The 20038-nt window shown below is 55.6% G+C and overlaps 1 protein-coding gene across 1 annotated transcript in view; it reads right to left on the bottom strand.

Annotated features, from left to right (window-relative positions):
- Positions 1-20038, bottom strand: part of Caln1 (calneuron 1) — a 331295-nt gene that overhangs the window by 250277 nt on the left and 60980 nt on the right. The window lies entirely within an intron of this gene.

Here is a 20038-nt window from a genome sequence, read left to right as displayed (position 1 = left end):
GCTCTGCAGGGAGCCACAAGCCTCTGGACCCTCCCAAGTGACTAGGTATAAACGTGACTAGGTGTTGTAAACGCACAGGGAAAGAGAGACAAAATGCCCATCTCTGAAGGTGACCTCCAGGGCACACAGACCTTGCTGTCCCTCAACCCACACGCTTCAGAAAAATCCAGATGAGAGCCCCCTTCCTCCTCAGGACATGCTGCTGCTGGCTGGTGGAGGACCGGGCTCCCATCACCTCCTCCCTGTGCGCAGGATCCCACTTCTCCCCACTCCCTCCAGCCCTGCTAGGGCTCAGAGCTGGTCCCCGAAGGATTCCCCCCTGACAGCCCTAAACAGAAGGGCTGGACCAAGAGCACAGAGCCAGTTCCCGGGAGGACGAGTTCCAGAACCAGTGTCCCGACCATCAATGCGACCCACAGCCTCAGCTGAGCACCCCACGCCACCCGGGTGTCGAGCCCTCGCACCAAACTCAAGGTGTCTAAAGACGAATTCAGCTTCTTCCTACAAAGCAGGCTGCACTTCCTGACGTCTCCATTTCTACCAAAGACACTGTTCGCTCACGATGACAACTGGGACAACTGTCACACGGACGCCAGGTCCCCTAAAGTAAAAGAGGCCCAGGGCTGAGGCAGGAGCCACCTGTCAGTCTCTGGGCCTTCCCCTGGCTGTCCACAGGCCAGCCATGATGCAAAATGCTGGTCACAAAGGATGAGTGGCTTTGCAGTGGTGCTGGGCAGCTCTGCAGCCCCAAACCTATCCTTGCCCATGCACCAAGGAGAGAATCTCTTCTCTGGAAGATGCTTCACCTGCAGCTCTTCCCTCCAAGCTGACTCTCAGGCCAAACAGGACTGAAGGGAGACCTGGGTGCGTGAACTAGGGCTGTGCAGCAAGGAGGCCAATCCCTATTTCCTGGGGGTGTGGGCACGGTCGCTTGAGCAGGGGTTGATGTCCATGGCCAGGGGTGAAGGCTACTTGGCTAATGCCTCCCCAGTGGCTTTAACTCCACCCTCATCCCGGACCCTCACCAGTTACCTGCCAGCTGTTATTCTGACCACTGTCCATCTCTTCCTGACCCCGGGCAGATGCCTGCTCTGATCTCCCATTCTACTTCTAGGCTGAGATCCTCAGGTCTGTGAGGGAGCCCACAATGTCCCTCCATCCCGCTCGGATCACAGTGTCCCTCCATCCCACATGGATCACGGTGTCCCTCCATCCCGCACAGATCATGGTGTCCCTGTATTCCACATGAATCACAGTGTCCCTCCATCCCACACGGATCACAGTGTCCCTCCATCCCACATGGATCACAGTGTCCCTCCATCCCACATGGATCACAGTGTCCCTCCATCCCGCACGGATCATGGTGTCCCTCTATCCTACAAGGATCATGGTGTCCCTCTATTCCACATGAATCATAGTGTCCCTCCATCCCACACGGATCATGATGTCCCTCCATCCGGCACAGATCACGGTGTCCCTCTGTCCCGCACGGATCACTATGTCCCTCCATCCCGCACGGATCACAGTGTCCCTCCATCCCACATGGATCACAGTGTCCCTCCATCCCGCATGGATCATGGTGTCCCTGTATTCCACATGAATCACAGTGTCCCTCCATCCCGCATGGATCACAGTGTCCCCCCATCCCGCACTGATGACGTCGTCCTCCATCCCACATGGATCACAGTGTCCCTCCAACCCACATGGATCACGGTGTCCCTCCATCCCACATGGATCATGATGTCCCTCCATCCGGCACAGATCACGGTGTCCCTCTGTCCCGCACGGATCACTATGTCCCTCCATCCCACACGGATCATGATGTCCCTCCATCCGGCACAGATCACGGTGTCCCTCTGTCCCGCACGGATCACTATGTCCCTCCATCCCGCACGGATCACAGTGTCCCTCCATCCCACATGGATCACAGTGTCCCTCCATCCCGCACGGATCATGGTGTCCCCCCATCCCGCACTGATGACGTCGTCCTCCATCCCACATGGATCACAGTGTCCCTCCATCCCACATGGATCACGGTGTCCCTCCATCCCACATGGATCATGGTGTCCCTCCATCCCACATGGATCACGGTGTCCCTCCATCCTGCATGGATCAAGGTGTCCCTCCATCCTGCACGGATCAAGGTGTCCCTCCATCCCTCTCCCCTCCATCCTGCACGGATCACGGTGTCCCTCCACCCTGCACAGATCGCCCCTTCCTCCGCACGGTGACCTCCTGGAAACACCTGTTACCCACACATCTGAAGCCTCAAATCCACCAGACCCATCTTCACAGCCAAAGTCATCAAGTTTTTCTCAAGAGCACGCACCCTACCCATACCCCTCGTCAGCCTCAGAAGAAAGGTCCAGCGCTTTGCTGAGGAAACTGGTCACAACTGGATCCCCACGATCAACGCCCCACCTGCTCCTGAATCAGGTACACACTCAGTGTGAGCAGGCTCTGCACCCCAAGTGCTCGGGCCAGCGGGCAGCGCGACCGAATCACCCGTGTAGATAAAGTCCTTCTCGAGAAAAGGAAGAACGTCCCCACTCCAGCCACAGACCGCAGCCACAGTCAAGGATGCACCTCACCCCAAGAGCCTTGGGAAACCCAAGCTGGAAGACTCCTCCTCAGCTAAGAAAGAAAAACACAAGCCCTTGAAAAAGAACCACCCAAGTCCTGAACCAAACTCTTAAAGATGGATCCTTACGTAGAGGGCCATGGATAAAAATAACCAACATTCCCAGAGCCACTGTGCTCCTTGGGAAATACTGATAGGTGCCCATCGGCCACACGCGGGACCCTCCTGAATGTCGTGGTGGGCAGTGCCAAGGCTTGACTATAACGTGCCTCCGGCCAGTTCACCTGCCAAAACCTAAGGCCAGTGTGACAGTGTTAACAGGGATGCATCACAGGGACAGAGCCGTCAGGAATGGGAGCAGGAACCCTGTAAGAGGGTCAAGGGCACCAGCTGGGCCCTCCAGCCCTGCCCCTTCTGCCATTCGAGGTCGTAACGGTGAGCCACCATCTTGGAAGCGGCCAACAGCCCTCACCATACACAGACTCGGCGGGCACCTTGCCTGCTGGTCAACACAGTGCCCGGTCTGAGTCCTAGCTCCACCCTGTTGGCATGAGCCTCCGTCTCTTCCTCTGTGAAACTGAGGTTCGATACATGCTGAACAGCCGCAGAAAATGCAGATACGACAGAGCGTGCAATGCTCCCGAGGGCACCAGGCGCAGCCTCTTCAAGTAAGTGACTGCTGAGAGTCAAACAGAGCAGGACGCGGGGCAGGAGGAAGCCGCGGATGTTTTAGGTTGCAGACAAAGACACTAAGTCCTGACGATGGAGGGTCCACTGGGCCCAGCAGAGGGTGAGCCGCAGGGAGACCCGCTGGGCGCAGCAGGCTCAGGGACCAGGCCTGAGCACGGGTTCCAGGGCTGAGTGGTGTCATCCAGCATGGGCCGTATGAATGGGAGGCAGCATTGGGAATGGACAGCACCAGCCCAAGAGGAGGCCGACTCCCCGGGCATGTCCAGGAAAGGGGTTGAGAGGGTCAACCAAGAGGCAGTCCTACCGGAGGAGGGGGACAGGAACCTGCCTTGGGAGGGCACTCACACCGACTCCCAACGGCACCCTCTTGGGTGGTGTGTTCTGGCAATTCGATCGGCCCATGGGGCGCCCAGGTGCTGGACGAGTATCACCCTGGGTGTGTCCAAGTGGGTGCTTCTGGGTAGCACTGATGTCTGAATTGGCAGTCAGAGGCCCCCAGTGTGGTGGATCCTTCCAGGCCGTGGGGGCCTGAATAGGGTGGACATGCTGAGCAAAGGAGCCCGTCGGTGCCCTGCCCTTGGGCGTGGACTTAAGCTAGACCCTACTGTCCTGAGTCTCGGGTCTTAGGACCCAGACGGGAACTAGCCATCGGCCGTCCTGCGACTTCAGCCCGCTGGGGCAGACAGCACTGGCTCCGTCACCACCCACCAGCCCCTCGCAGCACCCCTCACACCCACTGAGAGGCGAGCGCTCCGCTCCTCGGGAGGACCACACCAGCAGCTGCACACACACACACTGCCCCACGGGGCCCGTGCCACGTGGCTGAAGGAGACACCATCATTCTGTTCTGGACAGTGTGCTCTGCAAGGTGCCTAGAGCAGTGCTACTCCAAGTGTGGTCCAGGGACCAGCTCAGCCATGCCCCTTGCTGATATGAGTCAAGGAGACGTGGGGAGCCCTGGGCGCCCTGCAGCTGCCCACAGCACCATTCAGCTCCTCACTCGTCGTGAGACATATATTTCTGTTTTTAATTTTATCTTTCCCAGTGACTCTTTCTCACTGCGTTTTGCCAAAGTATTGGTCTTCAGAGGACCGAGAGCTCAAAAAAGAAAAGAAAAAAACCTGGCCCAGTGAGGAAGGAAGATGCCAAGACGTGCATTCCCACTTCCTCTGAGGCTTCTTCAAAGACCGTGGAGTTTCTGCACAGGTTAGGTGGACTTTTCAAAGGAGCTGAAAGCCCTCGGGTGCCTCTTGAGCCCAGTGCAGCATCTGGAGGCTGTGGGCGTCCGGCAGACACACAGCGACCCCTGCCCCCAATTACCAGGCGCACAGGGGCAACGTCAATCTCCTACTCCAAAAGCCAAAGAGCCAGCGAACCATGGCAGGGCCCTCGCCAAGTCCCGTGAGGTCCCCAGGAGCTCTGTCTCAGTCAACCTGTTGGCTTCTGGGACTCCAGGACCTGACCAACACAACTGTGTGGGGAAGAGAAGTTTATCTGGGTGCTCATGGTTCAGAGGTCTCAGTCCACAGGGGGCCGACTGGAGGTGAGGCTGGACATCATGGCGGGAGAGGGTGGCAGGACTCACATGGTGATCAGGAAGCAGGGAGAGACTCGGCTCTCCAGACACAATACCTACCCCCAGCCTCGCCCCCGTTCCCACCTCCTCCAGCCACACCCCACTGCCCCCAGGTACCCCTCAGATGACCCCGGCAGGGGCGAACTCACCGACCAGGTCAAGCCTGAGACCAGCCATCTCTCCTCTGGATCTCCTTGCACACTGCTCGCACATGAGCTCTGGGGACCCTCAGCTAAACCACGGCGCCAGCATCTGGGAGGAGACTCCACTCCGCCAGGACCGTCAGCGCTAAGTCACCAACCACAGCGCTCAGCCCTGAGGTCAGACACAAGTGGCAGACAGAGGAAAAGACCCAATTCTCCTCTGCTCAGGGACTCGGGGACCACAGCCAGGACACCAGCCGGTCATCCTCCCAGCTCTGCCGGAGGGCCAAGGTCGCACCCCACCATCCCTTCCACCTCCAGGAAGCACACTTCCCTCCTGGGCTGCTGGAGGGACCAACAGAGGGGTGGACGGGAAGAAAAGCGGGAGACGAGGCCCCTGAGGCCCGCGAGCTGCAGGCACAGGTGCCCAGGGGATGGGCCGAGGAGGGATGGCCTTGGGGACCACTGGTGCACAGACCTGGCTTCTAATTCAGGGAGAGCTGAGCAGTCCTCAGATAACCCAGAATCTGGGTCCTCCCCTCAGAGTCCAAGAGCCAAGTTATGGGACAAGAAGATCCCTCGTCCTCCAGCCAAGAGGCCCTCGGTGGAAGCCAGCTAGACACTGGGCACTTGGCTCAGCACCTATAAAACAGCTTCGTCCCTTGTTAAACCCTGCAGGGGCCTGCCAACTGGCAAGCACCAGGCTGGACAGGCCTCAAGTCAGACAAGAGGTCTGGGAGAAGCTCCGCGTCAATCAGGACTCAGTTTCAAAACCCAGAGCCACAGCACACTGCCAACAGAAGCACGTGAGAGAGAGGTCTACAAAGGTCCTGCTTCATACCCTGAAAAATAAGGGCAGAAACAGGGTGTCTGTGGGAGCAGAATGCACATGCTTAGATGGACATCAGAGTCGATCAGTGCTTCAGAAACAGGCTCAGCCCCGTGGCATTCCCAAGAATGGCAATCGTCAAGAATACAAGCAACAATAAGTGTTGGCGAGGATGTGGGGAAAAGGCTCACTCCTACACGGCTGGTGGGGCTGTAAATTGGTGCAGTCACTCCGGAAAGCAGTATGGAGATTCCTCAGAAAACTTGGAATGGAACCCATTTGACCCAGCTATCCCACTCCTCAGTTTACACCCAAGGACTTAAAATCATCACACTACAGGGATGCGGCCACATCAAAGTTTATAGCAGTTCAATTCACAACAGATGAATGGATAAAGATAATGTAGTATACATTTATAGTGGAATACTACCCAGCCTTAAAGAAGAATGAAATGATGGCATTTGCTAGTAAGTAGAATATTGTGCTAAGTGAAATAAGCCAATCCCGAAAAACCAAAGGCTGAATGTTTTACCTGATGTGTGGGTACTAATTCACAATGGGCAGGGGGCACGGGGGGAGTGCTGGGGAAGAACAGAGTTACTTTAGATTAGGTAGAGGGAAGGGAAGGGAGGAGAGGAAGGACAGCAGAGTGAACCGGACATCATTACACCAGGTACGTGTGAGTCTACGGGACCCGTGGGATTCCACGTCATGTACAGGGGAAGAACGAGAAGTTAAACTCCATCTATGCATGATGTGTCACAGTTCACTCAGTGTCACATATAACTCATCAGAACAAACGAAACAACATCAGTGTGTGCAGAGGAGACTTCAAGACAGAGACAGGAAGACCTGGGGTGCAGCTCAGTGGCACACCTGCCTGGCACGCAGACCTGGGCACGTGGACCTGGGCACGCAGACCTGGGCACGCAGACCTGGGCACATGGACCTGGGCTCGGTCCCCAGCACCACAGAATAAAGAAGGAAAGAAAGGAGGGAGAGTAGGAGGGAGAGAGAACAGAGGCAGAAAAGACGGACAGACAACAGACGGACAGGCAAGCCCGCCTGGGAAAGGTGGGGCCTGGGAGACCGAGTTCAGAAGCAGCGGCAGGACGAAGCCGGCCTGACAGAGAGAAAGGCTTCAGAACTAAAATTCCAGCAGCGACCACCCACTCCTGCCCCCGCAGCCTCCGCCTGCGCCTGACCAGCTTCACTGCTGATGTAAGGGAATCCCAGGTGACACTGGAGCTCTGCGCCTGCCCCCCCCACCCCGCGCCACGCTCTCCCAGCTGTCCACCCTTGGACGTGGCCCTGCAGGACCACTCGGCCCTGTGGGTCTGTCTGTGACCTCAGGAGAGGATGCCTCCCCTAGCTGCTCCTGCAGCCCGCAGGCCTGGCTCTGTACTGCTGGGGACCCACCCAGATCCACACAAGGACACCCTAAGTGACTGCGCTCAGCAGCTCAGGTCTCCCCGGGATAAAGAGCTACCACCTGCTCATCATGCCTCTGGGGCCAGGGTGGGGCTTGTGCCCCAGAGGCTCACGTGCCAAAGCTTGGTCCCCAGTGTATAGGGGCAGTCGGGCCTCAGCAGGTGCGGTCACCTGCCCTCCTGGATGCCACTGCCCTCCTCAAGGGGCTAATGCTGGCCTCTGCGTGGGTTAGTTCTTCCAGGGAACTAGTTCCTGAGATGAACTGTTATACGTGAGCCTGGCCCTTCCACTCACCAGGGACCAGTCTTGGATGTATCCCTACCATATGACATCATCCACTGTGTCGTGACACCACCCAGGCCAACCAGATGGGACCCTCTGATCTTGGTCCTCCAGCCTCCAAAACGACAGGCTAACTAAACTTTTTTTCTTTATGAAGTACCCAGCCTTGGGTATTTTGTTATAGCAAAAAGTATGGACAAAGACAATCACTCAACTGACACAAAGCTATACTGCAATGAGTCACCAGATGGGCCTCCTGGTCTGCTGACGGGACCCTCTGGATGAGAACCCACATGAAACGCCCCGGGGGCTGTCAAATGCAGGGACTTCCACCTTTCCTGGATTTTACCAAGTCACTCTTGCAAGTGACTGAGTGAGCCACCTCTTGCTGTGGGATGACCATCCCTGAACTTACTGGCTTAAAACATCAGACAGCATCTCACAGGTTTGCAGGCGGAGTCAGGAGCTTCCTTGCAGGTGATTCTGGCTGAGGGAGTCTGGGACATGGCCACCGTCAAGACGGGGCTATGGCCAACAGACTGTGTGACCATGGCTACCGCCATCAGACCACTCGAGCAGGGCTACGGCCATCAGTCAGCGTCACTCCAGGGCAGCTTCCGTGGCGGTGACATTCCCTGGGAGTCAACTCCAGGACATGATCATTCGACTCGCTCTGAGACCCCCTGAAATCCCCTGCGTCAGCCCTTCAACAACTCTGCTCTTCAGTGGAGATCTGGGGTCTCGATCTCGTCCTGGTCTTACTAGGCACCATTGTCACATGGACCTGGGCTCCACTTGACGTTCTCCCGGGCACAGTGAGGAGCCGGCTCTGCATTTCCACCCTCCCCCACCTGTTCTGCCGCTCTCCAGCAATTCTGCACCTGGTGCACGATGATCCACGGAGAGGTGGGTCACTGGGTGGGGGAACTGCGCAGGTGCTGCAGTTCTTGAGGGTCAGGGCATGGCAACCGCACCTCCCAGCTCTGTGAGGTCTCCTGGCTATCACCGCATGACAGGGGGCATCTCAGAGGAGGATGTGAGAGGGAAGACCGGTCATGCCGCGAGATATGATCAACCAACTCTCCCGAGTTCTGCAGGGATCCTGCTGATGGCTACACCCACCGTTCCGGCACCTCCACAGGGCCCAGCTCTTGAGCTCCAGGGTCCCCCACTCACCCACTGAGGACCCAGCACACGAACCCCAGAGACACCCACAAGCCCGCCCACGCCACAGCTCCCCAGTACCCAGCTCCCCAGTGCCAGGGCGGGAACTCAACGTGGATCCGGGGACACACACACTCCGGCCTCAATGGAGGATTCGAGGCCCCAGCCTCCGCCCTCCCTGCTGCCTGTGAGCTCAAGACCTCACTCCTCACCCCAGGGCACTGTGCCCGGGGCTCCAGCTGCAGAGCACTCTCCCCCACACACCTCCCTGGGCCCAGCTCCCCTTCTCCATTTTCCAAAACACGTTTCATTCTCAGAATCCAGTCAGGAATCAGGGCCCACGTCAGGTGGTTTCATGGAAGGTTTAAAACACTGAGCCACCTGCCAAGTCGTGCAGGGCCGAGAGCCAAATGCAGAACAGGGACAGAGGTCAGCAAGGACTGGACCCTCCTGCTGCGGATCTGAGGGCCCAGGGAGAGGGTGGTCCTCAAAGGCGGCTGCTCAGGGTGAGCTGGAGCAGGGCGGGTGCAGGGGTCTGGGGGCAGACAGGAGGGCCAAGCTGCAGAGGGGCTGCCCACTTCCCCTCCCTGCTGCCGCCTCCCTTCAGCCATCAGCCAGAGGTGACAGCCATGGAACCTGGACGTGCAATTAGCGGGGTCCCTCCCTGGGGTGCCAGCAAGCGGAGGGCGCCTGCCGAGTTTGAGGGCGAATGGCAGATGACCGCAGAGCCACACCATGTGGCCTTACTCCACCCAGAGCCTCTACACACAGCAGGAGAAGTCTCTACGTGAATGTGGTGAGCACACAGGCAGAACAGGACAGACGGGGGATGCTTCTGAGGTTCAAAGATAAGGAAAGCTTCTCTGAGCATCCAGGTAGAAAACACAGGTTACCCCGAAACAAGATGAGACAGACGGCCTCCCTCAGATCACACAGCAGCCGGCCCCCAGTACTGCCCTCCAGGGCCACCTGAACCAAAACCAGCAGAGAAGTTTACAGATAAAACAACGGGAAGAGATGTAAGGCGAACACGGAAAGAGAAAGTTAGAACTTCAAACAACTAAAAAGCTGTGAAAGTATCGCCAAGTCCACTTTATGTTTGAGAAGTGTAAAATTCAAAATAATAGCATAGAAGCCACAAACGTGTATGCATACCATCTCATAGCATTATAGGATAAAAATACTCTGATTACAAAGAGAAAGTGATTTTTAAGTTGCTGAAGAACTGACACAGACAATGTGCTACACATGTACTCACCATGGAATACTATTCAGCCATAAAAATGATGAGACCCTGTCATTTGCTATAAAGCGGAGGGAACAGAAAGGTATTATGTTTAGCAATGTCAACACAGAAAAGACAAATTCTACCTGTTCTCACACACATGCAGAATCTAAAAACGTTCACTTCACTGGAGAGTGGTATGGGGGTCACCAGAGGCTAGAGAAGGGAAGGGGGTCTCCGGCAAGTGGGTCGGATCAACAGGTACAGAGTGAGGAGTGATGACAGGCTCACAGCGGCCCCAGCAACATCTAGCTGATTGGCTCCTCTGCGGTGATGCTCATTGGGCTGTTTCCCTGCCCTTTCAGGCCACGGAGCTGCTCATTGGGGGACTTTTTTGGCTCCGCCCATACGACCCAGCCAATCGGCCTCAAGAGCAGGAGGATTGTGGGAGGTGGAGAGGCTGGTGGTTGGGGGAGTGACTTGTGGGAAGCCAGTGGTGGCAGTTGGGCTCTGGGGGTTTTTCCTGAGGAGCTGTTTTGTTTGGTGTGTGTGGTTCTAAAAATAAAGTTAGTTTCTTTTGACAAGTGACTCCTGAATTGTGCCCAGCCAGACTGCGGCAGAGGAGCACAAAGGAAGGAGGCTACATTACAGCTACTATTTATTACTGTAGCAATGCGCATTCCAAGCAGCCCAGAAGAGGGGCTTCTGAACACAAGGGTGTTCTGGAGACGCCCATCACCCCGGCCTGTCATGACACAGCACCCACCTGTACCCAAACACCACCCAGGCCCACAGGCCAGGCGACTGCTGACTTCTTAAAGAACTGTTTAAAAAATTTTCAAAAGTTAAAAAATATATATAAGAGAAAAATTGTTGAAGACTTTAAAGATACTCTCTAAGCCTCTGACGAAACACCTTGACAAAGGGTAAAACCCAGAGCGTATTAAAAATTAGATCTTATTCTACGGAGGCTAACTGTGTACGTGTGTGTTCTCACAGGCTGTGCGCATCTGTCTGCCTGTACAATCCCCACCCAGAAATCAGGGTCCAGGTAACTACAAAAGTTTCTCAAAGGAAAGCCACAGAACAAACATCCACACAGGTATCTTAAAAGCAGGTTCTACCAGAGCTGAATATAAGTAGGATCGATGATAAAAGTCAATACTGTAAAAGTAAAATTGAAATTTTAATTTGCTGTTATAGTCTTCTTCAAAGCCCAGATTAAAATTATAATCACAAGCTGTGTTTAAAGTGACAAAAAATAAAAGCAATGTTTATTTCAAAAACAGTGCAGCAAAACGGTGCTCACATAGAGCCCTCGGGACACTGTCCCGTCCTGTAGGGGAACGAGAAAAGCAGGACAGCGCAGGTCTGCAGCTGCACCTCTCAGAGACAGAAGGACCACAAAACACCCCAGGAACAGAGAACAGAGGGGGCACGGGGTGGAGGGACGAACAGAGGGTCTGGGGGCCGGGTCCCAGCCCAGAGGTGGCGGCTGGCCTGTCTCTGCCCGAGCGGTGGCCTCTGCACACAGAGCTCCACCTGCGGCTCTGCAGGCTGTTCTGGACCCTGGAGCAATGAATTATTTTTCTCTCAAAATATAGAGATTGGACTTTCTATTGAGCAACGTGGGCTGATACCGCTCGCACCTTCTGAGTGTCTCAACAGTACCCTGTGCAGTGACGTGGAACCGGCTGGGGTTGCCTTACCATCTGTGACAACTGAAAAGTCACCTTGGAGACAGGCCCCACCAAGGAAAGTGTCACAGTGGAGGCCCTGCAGACCTCGGCCACCTGCCTGAGCCCCAGCTGACCAGGGACCGAACACGTGGGGACATTTTCCTGTCGTTTATCCCTAAACAATACAGTGCAACAACTATTTACCTGGCATTTGCATTGAGTGGGGTTTATGAAAACCTAGAGGTGATTTAAAGTCGCTGGGAAGAGGTGCTTAGGTCACATGCAGCTTCTCCTCCATTTCACATAAGGATTTGAGCCCCTGCAGAACCCAGTGTCCCCAGGGATCCTGGAACCGACCCCTGAAATCCCAGGACAACTGTCCCATTAGAATCAGCTCCACCCGACCTCTCTCTCCTGGGCAGTTTATTACTGTCTACGCCTCTCCGACCAATTTCCCAGGCTTGGTGACATATTTGTGTCTGCAGTGAACGACATTTACATAATCACAGTATTATAAACACAAATTCTTCAGTTTTGCATTGGAAATCAATAGACAAATTGCAAAAATTTCAGGTCTACAAAGAGAAAAGGGTCTAAGGATCACCCTGGGAGATGAGACTAAGGAGAAAGAAACACAGGGCGCAGAGCCTGTCCTCTGGGGCGGAGGTCAAGGTGGGGTCACAGGAGCAGAGCAGGCAGGCAGTGCGGTGAGGGATTCGAACACATCACAGGCTGGCGGAGACTGGGAGGCTGGGTCGGCTGCAGCCACAGGCCTGGGATCGACTTCCCCACCACGGAGGCTCCAGGTCCCCTTTAACAGAAGGGTCAAAGCCGTCCACAGCCTGCAGGTCAGCCAATCACCAGGGCTCTGGGGGCCAGGCGCTGGGCTGGGCGCTGGGCTGGGCTTTGTACCTGTCTCCACTGCACTGCCTGTGCTTTCCCTCTCCCTGTGTTACTTGTACAGAATCAGCCACAAAACTGCATGGAGCATGATCACGACAATCAACCTCATCGCCTGGCTATGCTGCAGACACTCACAGGTGTGCACATGCACAGGCAGGCACGCGCGCGCGCACACACACACACACACACACACACACAGAGTTCCTGGAAGAAAATAAACATGCAACCCTGGCGATTGCTGGGGGAGGGGGTTACTGTCATCGTTCACCTCCCAGCTCTTAGAGCCATGGATCTACTTCATCTTTGCAGCTGCAGAGACAGTAACATGAGCCGATGGACCTCCCTGGGCTCAGGGAGCTGCCACCAGGCCCGGTTGGCACGCGCCGGGGGGCTCAGTGCGACCAGGATCAACAGCACTGGCCTGGGGACAGTGCTCCTCAGTCACAGGTCTTTAGGGACACGCTTGGCTGTGTCTCCTAGGCCACTTTAAAACTGTATTTTTACTTACTTTCCTTTTTTGCCAAGCTGTGCCTCGGCACGCTGGGCTGGGTACTTGCCCACCACCGGATCATGCCTTTAGCCTCCCCTACCCTGATTTTGATTTTGAGAGTGGCCAGCTCCCGGGGAACTGCCAAGGATAGTGGGCCCACAGGTATTCATTGAACCACCTGCTGGAAGGAACTTGGGCCCAGGGTCTCGTGTGCAGGACATCCCACTGCAGGGACACTTTGGACAGATGATTTGAGTTGCTCTCCCTAAAAATAATTAGACACAAAGTCCGGCTGCTTTGGGAGGCGCCTCCTTAAGGCTATTTTTTTTAATACTTATTTTTTAGGTGTCGATGGACACAACACAACGCCTTTATTTTTATGTGGTGCTGAGGATCGAACCCGGGTCCCTGCCCGTGCTAGGTGAGCGCTCTACCACTGAGCCACAATCCCAGCCCCCTTTAGGCTATTTTAATCTTTTTAATTAATGAGTTGAACAGAGAAGGAATTAAAGTGAATCCTGTAAGATCCCCAAGGAAGGCTGTCCTGCTGACGCTGCCCAGCATTCCCCGCTGCTTGGACATCTTGGGCCCTGTGTGGGAGTGAAGAGGCCTGTCCCGCGTCGGTGGCGGGCCAGGAGTGGCCAGGCCTGTGGGAAGTCGCTGTGGCCACCCCGGCTGCTGTGGAGAGATCTCTGGTTGGCACCTCCACGTCTCCAAGGCCTCCTCACCCACTCAGGCTGCCAGGACAAAGCAGCAGGGACCTGGGGGCCTCGCACCACGGGAATCTATGTTCCCACAGTTCCAGAGGCCAGCGGTCCAATACAGAGACGCCAAGTGCTGCACGGGGCTCCCTTCTGCGTCCTCAGAGGGCAGAAAGACAGAGGCAAGCTCTCGGGCATCTTCTTAAAGGGCCCCGCCTGGGAGCCTGACCTGGACCTCGAGACCTCCCAACAGCTCATCTTCAGACGCCGCCCGGCCCAGGGTGAGGGCTTCTGTGTGGGTACCAGGGGAGGGACAGCACATCTCAGTCCCCAGCCCTGAATAGGCGTAGAGCAAACACAGTTGAGAAGGCTCAGAACCAAGCAGGAGCCTAAAAACATTCCCGCTGCGTTTTGCTTTTTATAACATTTTTTAAGGCCTGGATGCTCCTTATCTCACCAGAAGGAGCGTTAAGAGATTCATGCAGAAGGTGCGCGACCCCACCAGCTTCGTTTGGACTAATTTGCATAAAATGAACAGCATGTAAATCGGATCCCTGCAGCAGCCGCGGAAAGTGGAAAGTGGCTTGAGATTCACCTATTACCGAGTGGACGGCACGAGAATGTTTGGAAGTGTGATCACAACACCGAGGAGGACCTGCCCGTCTTCTGAGGCTTCTCCTTCTGCCCAAAACCACCCGTCCAGGGAAGCCACCGTGACCCCCACAGAGTGCTGAGGGCGCTGTCCAGTCACCAGATAGTGGGCACTTAGAACACGCCACAGCTGTGGTCCAGGAGCGTTGCAGGAGCAGCCCCTGCCTGTGTCCTCAAAAGGTCACAAAACAGCCAGAACCGGAGCCCAGAGATTGACCACCTGAGAAGGACACGCTCAGAAGAGCAGGGCGCCACCTGGCCGAGCCGCTGGGGCCAGTGCCAGGGGACGGCACGCTGGGCACAGACCTCCCAACATAGCCCAGACCCAGGAGCCCTGTAGACAGCAGCCGGAATGTCACAGAGAGGGCACAAAGTCACCCTGACCGCCAGATGGAGGACAGTGGCTGCAAGCAGGCAGCCACCTCCAGACATCTGCTGCACAAGGGTGGCACTGGCCGAAGGGGACACAGAAGCGGGAGGAAAAAGGGGCTCCGGCAGGTCCCTCCCTCAGCACCCAAGCTTCACTGAGACCCGGGAATGCGGCAGAATCTGCCGGAGGGGACGCTGACCTTTCCACCCTCGGAGTACATTGAAAAACCACAAACTCACAAGACATGGCCACACTGACTGGGGGGCCACTCAGGGCGTCCCAGGGATGCTGGAAAGGCGATGCGTGGTCGCCAGGTGCCCTGAGACGAGATGGTGTGGAGGGGCTTGTTCCCCGAGAGCCACTGGGCAGAGCTGACCCCCACTCACTCCTCAGCAAACCTGGAACAAAACTCCCCAGGGGCAGACAGACAGGGAAGCAGCCCCAGGGGCAGCGCCTTCCTGGAGTCCTAAGGATAGTGACAGGTCCCCAGGGATCACGCCCATCTGGCATGAAAAGACACAGGAAATTTCCTAAGTGGTCAGGTGTGAAGGAGCGAAGACGTCCAGGAGTCTTCCTCGGAGCAGGCGACACCAAGCACGGCTACCGTGGGCGGTGAGATCAAGACTACCCTCATTTTGCAGAGGGGGAAACAAAGCACAGGCAAATTAGATGGCTGACCACAGCCACGGTCAGCAAGAGGTGGCACAGGAGGCTCCGCCCAAGCAGTTGGTGCCAGGGCAGCCGCTCAGCAGGCCTCTGTGACCTGCCCGTTCACCTGGCCTCTGAGGGGCCTGGAGAGGCTGACCTGAACAGGAGTGACCAGCAAAGGGGTCAGTGGGCTAGGTGTCCTGCCTGGCAGCCCAGACATCTCTCTGAAGTCGTAACTGAGGCAGGGCCTCTGCTCTCCAAAACACAGGGCTGTCCGCAAATTAGTACACCACAGGCCAGCAGGAGTGTCCCCAGGGAATTCAAGAATGGACCTCCTCGGGGCAGGCACAAGGCCCAGCGAAGGCACCTGGAATGGACCTGGGGGCGTGGGTGGGCAGCGGCCTCCATGACTGAGGAGGAAGCCACCTTCAGCAGCCCTTGGCTGAGGACGTCAAGGGACAGGAGGAAACAGGAGCAGCAAGAGGGAAGGGCACGGAGCAGGGAGCTGTCACCTGCTGACCAGCTGCCAGGAGAGACAGCAGGAGCCAGTCCCACTCCCTGTTTCAAGCCAAAGAGGCACAAGAGCCAAACTAATTTAGCCATCTCCCAGCTCTCTCCCGAAATGACCTTAGTGTCCAGGGCCAGGGAGATGTGATGATCTTGCATGAGGGGCTTCGCCTATGCATCCGGCTTCAGGGCCGCCCAGGGCCAGGGGATTTCAGACTGGAGGGTAAGGAGGAAGCGGAGTCCAGCCCCAGGTCTCTGACGTCCCCCAGGGCACCTGCCAGACTGTCCACTCCCGTGCTCTGCTGTCTCATGCTGGTCAGTCAGCCTCCAGGGACACCCACTCGCTCCCCTCTAAGCCATTCTGTGGCACACACGCACATGCACACACACGTGCTCGTCAACATCCAGCTCAGACTTGCTCAGGGAGGCTCCTCCCATCCTAGGGTCACATCCAGAACCTGCAGAGTTCTCAGAATGAGGTTTCCATCAAGAAAACAAGAGTTGTGAGGCCTCGAACCTCTGAGCAGCCCTGGACTTGGCAGGGATGATCCAGAAGGCGCTCAGCTCTGAGCTGGCCAGCACTCAGGGTGCTGCCCAAGACCCACCACTGTGGCCTCGGCCCCATGATAAGGTCGATGGATAAGCAAGGGGGACAAGGACAACGAAGGTGGCCTTGGTGGCCATGACATGGACACCAGCCTGCTGCCACCCTGAGCAATACCCTGGATGGTTCCAGCTTCAGCCAACCAGCTGGGATGGTGGGGGCTCCCAGGGGCTCGGTGACCAACACCAGAGGTGATATAGGGAGGAAGGGTTAGAATCAGCCAACAAGGAGACGAGGACAGGGCACCCCAGGACTTTAAACTGTGGAGCACACACGTGTGCACGCACACACGGACACGCACACATATGGACATGCACACACACTGATGTACATACACACCCATTCACATGTGTGCACGTGCACACACATGTACATGCACGCACATGCACACACACACATGCACACACACACGCACATGCACGTGTGTACACACATATTTCTTAAGAGGGGCAAGGGATTCACAAAGGGTCTGGGTGTCACAGCAAGGCCCAGGCTTTGAGGAAACATCAGGACGACCCACGGACCCAGGAGAGACCCACAGACGTAGGCAGCAGAGTGGTGGGAACAGGAGCCACAAGCGAGGAGCTTTCTAGCCCAGGTGCCAGAAGTGGCCAGCCACCGGGAGCCACTATAGCCCCCAAAGCCCACCTCGTGGGGCGTGAGGGGAGTCTGTGGGCACCACCAGGGGCCTCGCCCAGAGGCAGGTGCACTCTGTTTCCAGTGAGCCACTTCCACATGACACTCTGGTGTTTCACCCCAGGTGGTGCCCAAAGCCGAGTCCCCACCACAGGCAGCACCGTGCCACTGTGCAGCTGAGGATCAGGAAATGAAGGTGCAGGGCGCGCACACCAAGAAAGTCACCTGCCAGGACCTGGAGGGGGACTGGGCCTTGGGTTTCATGTGTTTTGCTTTGTTTTGTTTTGCAGATTCAAAAAAATACCCAGGTTTACAAAATTCACGCACAGACACGAACAAATAAAAAATTTTTTAAAAGTACAACAATGTGGAAGCTCTGGGACATCCAGAAAAATAGTGACCATAAAATAGGTAAATATCTGAGACATAACTGGTGATTTAAAAGGATAACACAAAATAAGGGGACACTTGCCTTATCACAAATTTTTAGAGTTACTGTAACTAAACTAGGTTGGCAGTGGACAGAGAGTGAACGGAAGAGCAGAACAGAAACCAGAAGTCCCCCGACACGAGCCCAGTGGACGGACAGTCGATTATCGTTTCTCTGCTCCCTCCCTGAACACTGTAACATAGGAACAAGGCTGGGGCCTGGAGAAGCTCCCTGCAAGCCCCAGGGACAGAGGAAGGAGAGAGATTTCAAAGGAGGCTGGAAAGTCAGAATTCAGAGGAGAGGGTGACCGGGGGCTGGGACAAACCCTGGACTCACGCTGGGAAGGAGCCGGCGATGGGCTGTGGCCCTGGCAATGGCCGTGTCACGGGACGCCTGGGCCAGGGACAGACAGCCAGCCCCGTCCTTCACCTGCAAAGCCAGCACACGGCTTGTGTCCTGTGTCCCCAGGAGAGCCTGAAGGTGGGCCTCAGCAGAAATGAATGAGAGGACACAACAGGCCCAGGTCAGGGCTGGGGGAAGTGCCTGCTGGGGACAAGGACTGGGGGACAAAGACTGGGGGACAGTCTGTGCACAGGACAGTGGAACCCTTGGCCACCCTTTCCAGCCTGGTGGCAGAGTTCCACCAGCTGAGCAAATCCGCGACTTCTGCTTCCCAGCCCATCTCCGGGGACAGCGAGGGACTGCCACTCTACGTCAGAGGTCACTTAAAATTACTTGGTTTTTAAGTTATGTGCAATACACTACACTAATAAGAAGTATTTACCTTTTTAATTTAAAACAAAAGACAGATATTACATGATCTTGAGAGTGAGGAATTAATTTTTAAGCATGACTCCAAAATTTAAAGATTTTAAAGTGGAGGATAAAATGTTTGATCAAATATATCTTTAAAAAAATAAAACACTATATTCCAAATAATGTAAAAGAATAGACAGCAAGCTTGGAAAAAACTGCCACATGTAACAAAGACTATTGTTGTTTCCACTGGAGTTGAAGATCAATAGAAAAACAGACATAAAACATCAGTACAAAATTCACAAAAGAAAAAATCGAATAGCCAATACCTACATGGGAAAAAATGTATGTGTGCTTGCTTACAATCCTGGAAATCCAAGATAAAACAGTGCAAAACCACTTTGGCTACCCAATTTCAAAAAAAAAAAAAAAAAAAAACCCTAATGCTAATAATAGCACGTGTCCACGGAGGAGGGTTGGAAAGAACCTTCAGGAAAAGTGTCCAAGCGCCTGACCTGATGACTCTGCTCCTAAGAAGGAATCCTGAGGTGCAGAAAAGTCAAACACAACACCTGGCCCCTGGGGAACCATCAAGTGGGCCCGTGCAGCGGCACTGACCACCCCCACCACACAGTGGGTTCACCGCGCAGTCCTCCCATCACAGAGGAAGGCAGAACAAAGGACACACACAAATCCAAGCTCCGGAGCCTTCATCTCCAGGGTGTTGTTGATGGTGACCTCTGCGTCCCTGGGACTTGCAGTAAACTGTGTTTTCTTGTATTTACTCTTTTTAACCATTTTGACCACAAATCTTGCACTCAGGCACCTAAAGGAACAGGTCAACATCTGAAAGCCAAGAGCAGAGTAGCAGGGCTCTCCCAGGAAGTCCCTGGAGGGGGCTGAGTCTCCGCCCCAGTCCCAGGGGCCGACTGCCACGTCCGCCACATGCCGTCGTAGCTAGCCCAGCAACTCCACGGCACCGGAGAGAGACAGCTCTGCCCAGAACTGACAGTAGCAGGCGCCCGTGAGGATGGGCCGGTGAGTGTCAGATCCTGGACAAAGCATGGCCACAGAGGGGGACAGCCCCACTCAAGGAGCTCTGAGCTTCGAGGACAGGAGGGGAGAGGCTGAGGGACGGCTCCAGCCTTCCTGGGATTAGGTGCTCCTCCAAGAGATGCCAGCTCTGATGGGTACCAGGGCTGGCTGTGCCATCCCTGGCCAGCACAGGGGATCCAGAGAACTTCTCTGAGAAGGATAAAAGTGAAGCACGCATCATCAGAGGGGCAGGGAAGGGACACTGAACTGCCACACCCTTCTGGAAAGCATCCTACCTCTGTGACAGCCAGCGCTCTCTGCTCCCCCGGGATCTGCTTGGCCCTGCACCACTCTTTGGCTGTGGTTTCTGACGCAGCTTCCGTGGCAATTACAGAGACCCTCTTCCCGGCCTTCGCCGGCCTCTGTCCGTGACCTGTGATCTGAAACCTCACTGGATTCAAGAGGGGAGTTCCCATCTCAAAGGACCCCATCGTGTTTGGTGTCAATGCTAACGATCACTCCCTTACTCATCTGCTCGGAACTCTTAACCAGGCCCGTCAAGAAACACGTTGACTCCATCTCGTCTTCTCTCCAGCTTCTTTTACAAAGAATCCAAGGAACTGAAAGAAGTCGTCCACCTGACTCACTCCCAGTCCTCCCTACTACCCAGGTGCCTGGTGGGAGCAGCACCTGACCTATAGCCACCA

This window comes from Callospermophilus lateralis, chromosome 19, assembly GCF_048772815.1.
Source record: "Callospermophilus lateralis isolate mCalLat2 chromosome 19, mCalLat2.hap1, whole genome shotgun sequence".
In the NCBI taxonomy this organism is placed as follows: domain Eukaryota; kingdom Metazoa; phylum Chordata; class Mammalia; order Rodentia; family Sciuridae; genus Callospermophilus; species Callospermophilus lateralis.
Note: the sequence above shows the minus strand (reverse complement) of the source record. Positions and strands in the feature narration are given on the sequence as shown.